We start from the raw sequence: 6000 nt of genomic DNA, 5'->3' as shown, positions 1-6000 counted from the left end.
AAAATATTTGAAGAGCCCTCCATATCTTTGGCAAGTATACATGACCCTGTTAAGATTTTATACTTTATAGCTTACTGTTGGACATGGCTATATTCAGCACATCTTAAATTTTTAATACTGTTAAAGAGGTTAAGAACATAATACATTTTTAACCCCTTATTCATAAACTATTTTGGTAAATAAAATACAGTAGTGGGACACTTTGTCATCTTCTCTTTTTGCCACACGTGGATAAGAGGGCCCGGTTACTTTGACAAATTATGAAAAGCAAATGTAGTAGTTATTTTTTTTTTCCTGTTTCTATTCCTCACCGAAGGAAATGACACTGCCTGGAATGGCACACAGCTGGTCTCTTGAGACAGGAGCTTTTGTCAACTCAGAGAATGCTAAGGCATCATGTTGGCCTAACTTCGGCAGGTGAGAAACTGTGTGAAGACTTAGGAATGCACTAAAAAAACCATAGTGATACTTTTGAATAAAGAACACTCTTTGGCACACTTCCTATTACATAACTTTCAACAATTAATGACAAAAATCCAGCCAGTGAACACTGCAACACTTGGAATTTCTTTTGCAAAATGTGCTAACATATGTGAAACTGCCATACATGGTTGCCCTGCTTTTGTTTTTGTTTTTCATTTTCCTTCATCTTCAGCTTATTACCAATTCTTTGTATCAGGATTATTTTATTTTATTCCAGGACACTAAATCTCAAATTCATAATAGTGCTCAAAAAGATTAGGCACTCCAGAGATGGAATTGTTGAGAACTGGTAGATCTGCACATTGTTTTGCCTAACCCGTGGGTGTTTATAAACATCCAAGTTTCGATTTTAAAAATCCAGGGCAATAGGTTAAGAAAACAGTCATTGCCTCAGATTAACTGATGTTCAACCAGTCGAATAATGTGAAATTGAGGCCCCGTTCCATTTGTTATTCTGGTATAAGAGACCACGTTGTGTAGCATTATGGTCGTAATGACTGTTCATTCAATTACTCTGGTGCATGGCATGTGAGCAGTTTGTAGATCTGAGCATGCCCACCTGCTCTTCCTGGGAATGAAGTTTCCGATGGTAGTCTGAGTGACAAACATCTCAGAGCTTGCTCACATTCCTCTGTGGAAGAGTCACTTCTGAGAGAAAGAGGTGCGGCCTCGTGGTCTGGGAACAGGACTGTCAGCCAGGAACAGGGAGTTCTCATCCTGGAACTGGTTCTGTTTTCTTTAGGGATCAGGCCATGCTGATGAATCTTTCTAGGACTCAGTTTACCCAGCTTAAAAACTGGTTAGAAAAATGTAATTAACTGGGGTATATTGAATATTAATGAGTGAGTGGATATCTGTTGATTTGCAATGAAAAAATGATATGAATATAAGTCAGAACATATTATTTTCATAAACTAAAAAGTTTTATAAACTAACTATAAAAGAACAGTTTTGTGATTTGAAAAAAATTACCCCAAAATAAGAACATTTCATTTTGCCGGGACCGGTTCGGCTCAAGTGGATAGAGCGTCGGCCTGGGGACTGAAAGGTCCCGGGTTCGAATCCGGTCAAGGGCATGTACCTTGGTTTCGGGCACATCCCCAGTAGGGGGTGTTCAAGAGGCAGCTGATCGATGATTCTCTCTCATCGATGTTTTTAACTCTCTATCTCTCTCTCTTCCTCTCTGTGAAAAATCAATGAAATATATTAAAAAAAAGAAGAACATTCATTTTAATGTTTGAATAGTTTATTTTTTCTAAAAAAATATTTTATTCTATTTTTCTTTATGTTAACATGCTAAGTATTCTATGTGATATAAGTAATTAAGTTCATGATTAGCTTCCACTGAAACATAAAGAGTTAATCTCTTTGTTCTATATAGTAAGGGGAAATTTTTTTTCAAGTTCCATGCACTGGAAGAATATAGATATTATTAACCTTAATGTTTTAGAGGAAAAAAATTAGGATTAAAGAAATATACAGTTAATCTAGAGCTTGAGTAGGGGGGGATATAATGAACTACCTGTTTTAAAATGGTAAAGACTTCCAAGAATAAGATTCAAGTTCCAGAAAGAGAAAATTGTGCATAAGTGTCTAAACTTATGGGGGTGAGGGTATAAGAGTGGGTAGACCTAATGATTATATTCTATATCTGAAAGAATAAAGTTTAAAAAACCAACAACTTCAAATGCAAAATGTCCCAGTTTGGTGTCTCAGATGGTCAGCACTCCCCTACAACAAATCCAGCCTCTCAAAATTAATCAGCTTTATGTGTGAGATTTTTAAAAAGCCCAAAACTTGTAAAAAAAAAAAATGTTGTAATTTTTTACACTAGGAAGCTTTAAATCTATCTTTCTCCCCTTTAAAAAAATACGAAAACTATAACAATAGATTTCATTTCTATGTCTAGGATCTCAAATTTGGCTCTGAATATGTGTTTGTCAAATCTCATTAATTACAGTATTGGTCCCACGAGATACAGTTGCTGATGCAAAGAACATTCTTCGTATTCAAAATAATCTGAACAAGGGCAAAGAAGCATTTTATTTACCTGTGTAAACATTAAGAAGAAAATAAAAGAGACTGTTCAGGTAGCTGCTGAGATGTTTTAATGGCAATTGATTTGATTACTATAAAGCTTTGAGGTTACCACATATAGGGATAGTCATGTTTTCACTGTTTATTTGCTGGATGGTAACATTCTTGTAAAGGTAATCGACATTACCTTGGCAAGCTCTGAACTAAGACCTTTTAGCATTTTATTCTTTACAGACTCTAAGACCAACTTGTTCTGAATTCCATAAGCCACTGTGCAGATCTACAATTTATTTTTAAAATATCAGAAAATATGCCATTACACAAAGGACTCTTCCATGTAACAAATCTGGGTGAAATACAATCAAATGAATAAATTACAGCAGCAGACAGCAAGCAGCCTGTGTTATTTTCTTTCATTTTCCTTTCCCTTTAGGAAAAAGCAAAATAAACCATGGCTATTTGTGGTTTTGTGCTATAGGAACACATGTGGTGATACATTTTCGTGCTATTAACAAATTTGTTGGCTCAATGAGTAGAAAGTAAAGTCCATTGTAAAGATGGCTTAATGCCTCACATGGCATTATATGTATAGCCGCAACCTAAAAATATTGTTTTGAGATCTGATAGAGCCCGTGGGCTGTCTTTAGGTGGATTCTGAAGAGCAGAGTGAGGCAGCCCTGGTTACATACTATATACAGATGTGTGGGCCCATCCCAGAGGTTTCTGATTTAGTTAGCCTGATTTATTCTAGTGAGGTTTCAGATCTTGTATTTAAAACAAACAAAAAATAACAACATCTTCCTAAAGCAATTCTAATGTGCCACAACTGAGAATCCTGGTTAGAGAATCCCTACATTGGTGTGACGATAATAACTAATTTGTTTTTAGATAACAGCACAAAGCCCATTGTTGGTGTTTTTTTATTGATTTTTTTTTTTTTAAGAGAGAGGAAAGGAGAGGGCGAGATAGAAACATTTATGAGAGAGAAACATCATCCATTGGCTGCCTCCTGCATGCCCCCTACTGGGGAATGAGGCCAAAACCTGGGCATGTAATCTGATTGGCTGGAATCAAATGGTGACTTCTTGGTTCCTAGGTAGAAGTTCAAGCTCTGAGGCACAGGGGCTGGGCTCTTGGTTTTTAATGGAAACCTTACCAAGTGCGGGCAGGAATATGGATCAACAGCTGCCAGGAACTCCCTCCTGGAGAGAATTCCCTGAGCATCACCTTAAGGGAATATTCTATGGGTGATGGGGCCCCCGAATGATAATAATTTTCTGGACTGAAGCCAATGGAAGCAGATAATTGAACAACAAATTATATAATGCCAACCTGAAGGCAGAGTCTGGAAACAGTGGAAGCCTTATCAACATTTGAGCATTTTAAGTGATGGTTTAAAAAGAGAGGTTTCCTGGCTCAGCATCACTCCTAGTTCTTCAGAGACTGTGAATGCCATGTCTCTACTACCAAGTCACTGTAGATCATTAGAAACAGAAAGGAGACTTTTAGTAAAAAATGGCAAATTACTTCCCTTGGAAAATTAATCAACTTAAGCTATTGGGATTTCTTACCCCACCACTGCTTTCTTTATCTCTACTTCTATTGTCAGAATTTTTGTCCTTAAAAATTTTTTTTATTGATTTCAGAGAGGAAGGAAGTGGGGTAGAAGGAAACATGGATCAGAATCACTGAGTGATTGGTTGCTTTCTACATGCCCCACACTGGAGATAGAGCCTGCAACCTGGGCATGTGCCCTGACCAGGAATTGAACCATGACCTCCTGGTTCATAGGTTGACACTTCACCACAGAGCCATACCCGCTGGGATGAATTTTTGTCCTTTTAATAAAAGCATTTATATTTTTCTTTTATCTTTTTATTATAATGTTAGTCCTCTATTGTTTTGGTCATCTTCTTTTGCTATCATATTCAATAGCTTCTTCATTTAATGCTGTTTCTTTTCTTCTTTCTTATCTTTTGTTCTTTTTTAACTGGCAAAGACCTCAATGTCACAAATCAGCAGCAGAGACTAAAACTCTCAGCATACAGTTCTTCCCCACCTCCCAACTTCTTCATAGTTTTCTACTAGGGTGTGTCTTCAGATACTGAGACCTGTTAGAGCAATCAGAAATGACACTTTCTTTGGAAATTATTAAGGAAGGAAATACTTTATCTGTTCCAATTTTTTTTTTCATTTTCCTTAATACCGTATAACAGAGTCCTTCTTCATTTCCACCCCGTTTTTGATATGTTTGGTTGCCAATCCCTTTTTTGATTCTCTCTCATTTTTTACTAGCTGCCCTTCCTTAACCTTCTGTTGACATTTTTATTCTTATAACTTGATGTCAATGCCCACACAAGCCCATTTCTCTCCATTCCACCCATCTCATCTTCAATATGAATTTTTATGACCCTCCTACTAAAAGCTTAAGGCTGTAAGTGAGGAATAGAAAGGTACATCTTTTCCCATTTGAATCTATTTTGTCTCCCCTCCCACAGCTATTTCATCCTTTTCTGATGTTTCCCTCCTGTCCCATCCCCACCCGCACCCCTCTTCCCTGTCACTCCCTGTTTGATGCCCATCTATTCTTTCTAACTCCACTTGCACTCTGATTTTACATCCAAGGGACTCCACAACATACAATTACGGAGTTCTTTGGGGAACCAGATTGTGTTTCAGAAACTTTTGCACATTTCCTGAAGCGGGACGGGATTAGGGGCTTGGATTCAGAAATAATCCTCAGCCAGCCAGCCGTTCAGCTCCGGCACAGCTCTTGGAGCGAGACAGGGGTCCATTCTGATGGACAAGGACAGGATGGCTTTAAAGGCCCTTCGATGGCCCTTCCCACTCCAGAGATCGGGATGAGTAGACATCACTCATCGAGGTTGGAAAACCAGGCCAGATGGGGATGACTGGGGCCTTTTCCTGCAGCAGACCTGGCAGGGGAGCTGGTGCATGGTGCACCCCAGGGGCTCTGGGCGTGCTGGGGCAGGGGTACAAGAGGCCTGAGGAGCCACCTGGCCCTCTGTGGAAGCCAGGCTCACCTCTAAGGAGAGGAGGCAGGCCCGCCCGAGGCCGGGGGCTCCCTTGGGGCGCAGCAGGGCGCGGTCCCAGGAGCCAGGCGACGCCACTGCAGCGGCGCCAATGACCCCGGGCGCAGTCGCTCCCCAGGAGGGTAAGCCAGCCGCTCCGGGTCGCTCCGCCAGAAGGTCGAGGGAGCAGCGCGTGCATCCCTCGCCAGCTGGCCCTCGGGGAGCGGGGAGGGGGCTGCACCCCGGGGAGGAGGTGGAGGGCGGCAGAGATCAATGCTGGGTACCGGCGCCCGGTCATCCGCAAGAGAGAGGCTGGCAAAGGGGGGGGGGAGAGGAACCGCCCCCCAAGGGCGGCTGGGGCCGAAGGTCTGCCGGTGTACTCGGCCGGCGCCCCGAAGTCTGGGGCCGCCGAGGCTGCAGCTCCGCCGCCGGCTCCGGCCAGAAAGTC

The 6000-nt window shown here is 41.2% G+C and overlaps 1 protein-coding gene and 1 long non-coding RNA gene across 2 annotated transcripts in view; one reads left to right on the top strand and one right to left on the bottom strand.

Annotated features, from left to right (window-relative positions):
* Nucleotides 1-4101: 4101 nt before the first annotated feature.
* On the bottom strand, nucleotides 4102-5709 carry LOC118703945. Its single transcript, XR_004983201.2, has 2 exons — nucleotides 5565-5709; nucleotides 4102-4631 (listed from the first exon to the last, which is right to left on the bottom strand). It is a non-coding gene; the product is annotated as an uncharacterized LOC118703945 (long non-coding RNA).
* Nucleotides 5573-6000, top strand: part of SSBP2 (single stranded DNA binding protein 2) — a 202579-nt gene continuing 202151 nt past the window's right edge. The window contains exon 1 of the mRNA XM_036411338.2: nucleotides 5573-5695. The gene's annotated coding sequence lies outside the window, so the exon portion shown is untranslated. The remainder of the gene's footprint in view (nucleotides 5696-6000) is intronic.

Source organism: Pipistrellus kuhlii, unplaced genomic scaffold (genome assembly GCF_014108245.1).
Source record: "Pipistrellus kuhlii isolate mPipKuh1 unplaced genomic scaffold, mPipKuh1.p scaffold_m20_p_4, whole genome shotgun sequence".
NCBI lineage: Eukaryota > Metazoa > Chordata > Mammalia > Chiroptera > Vespertilionidae > Pipistrellus > Pipistrellus kuhlii.
This window is presented reverse-complemented; position numbering and strand designations above follow the sequence as displayed.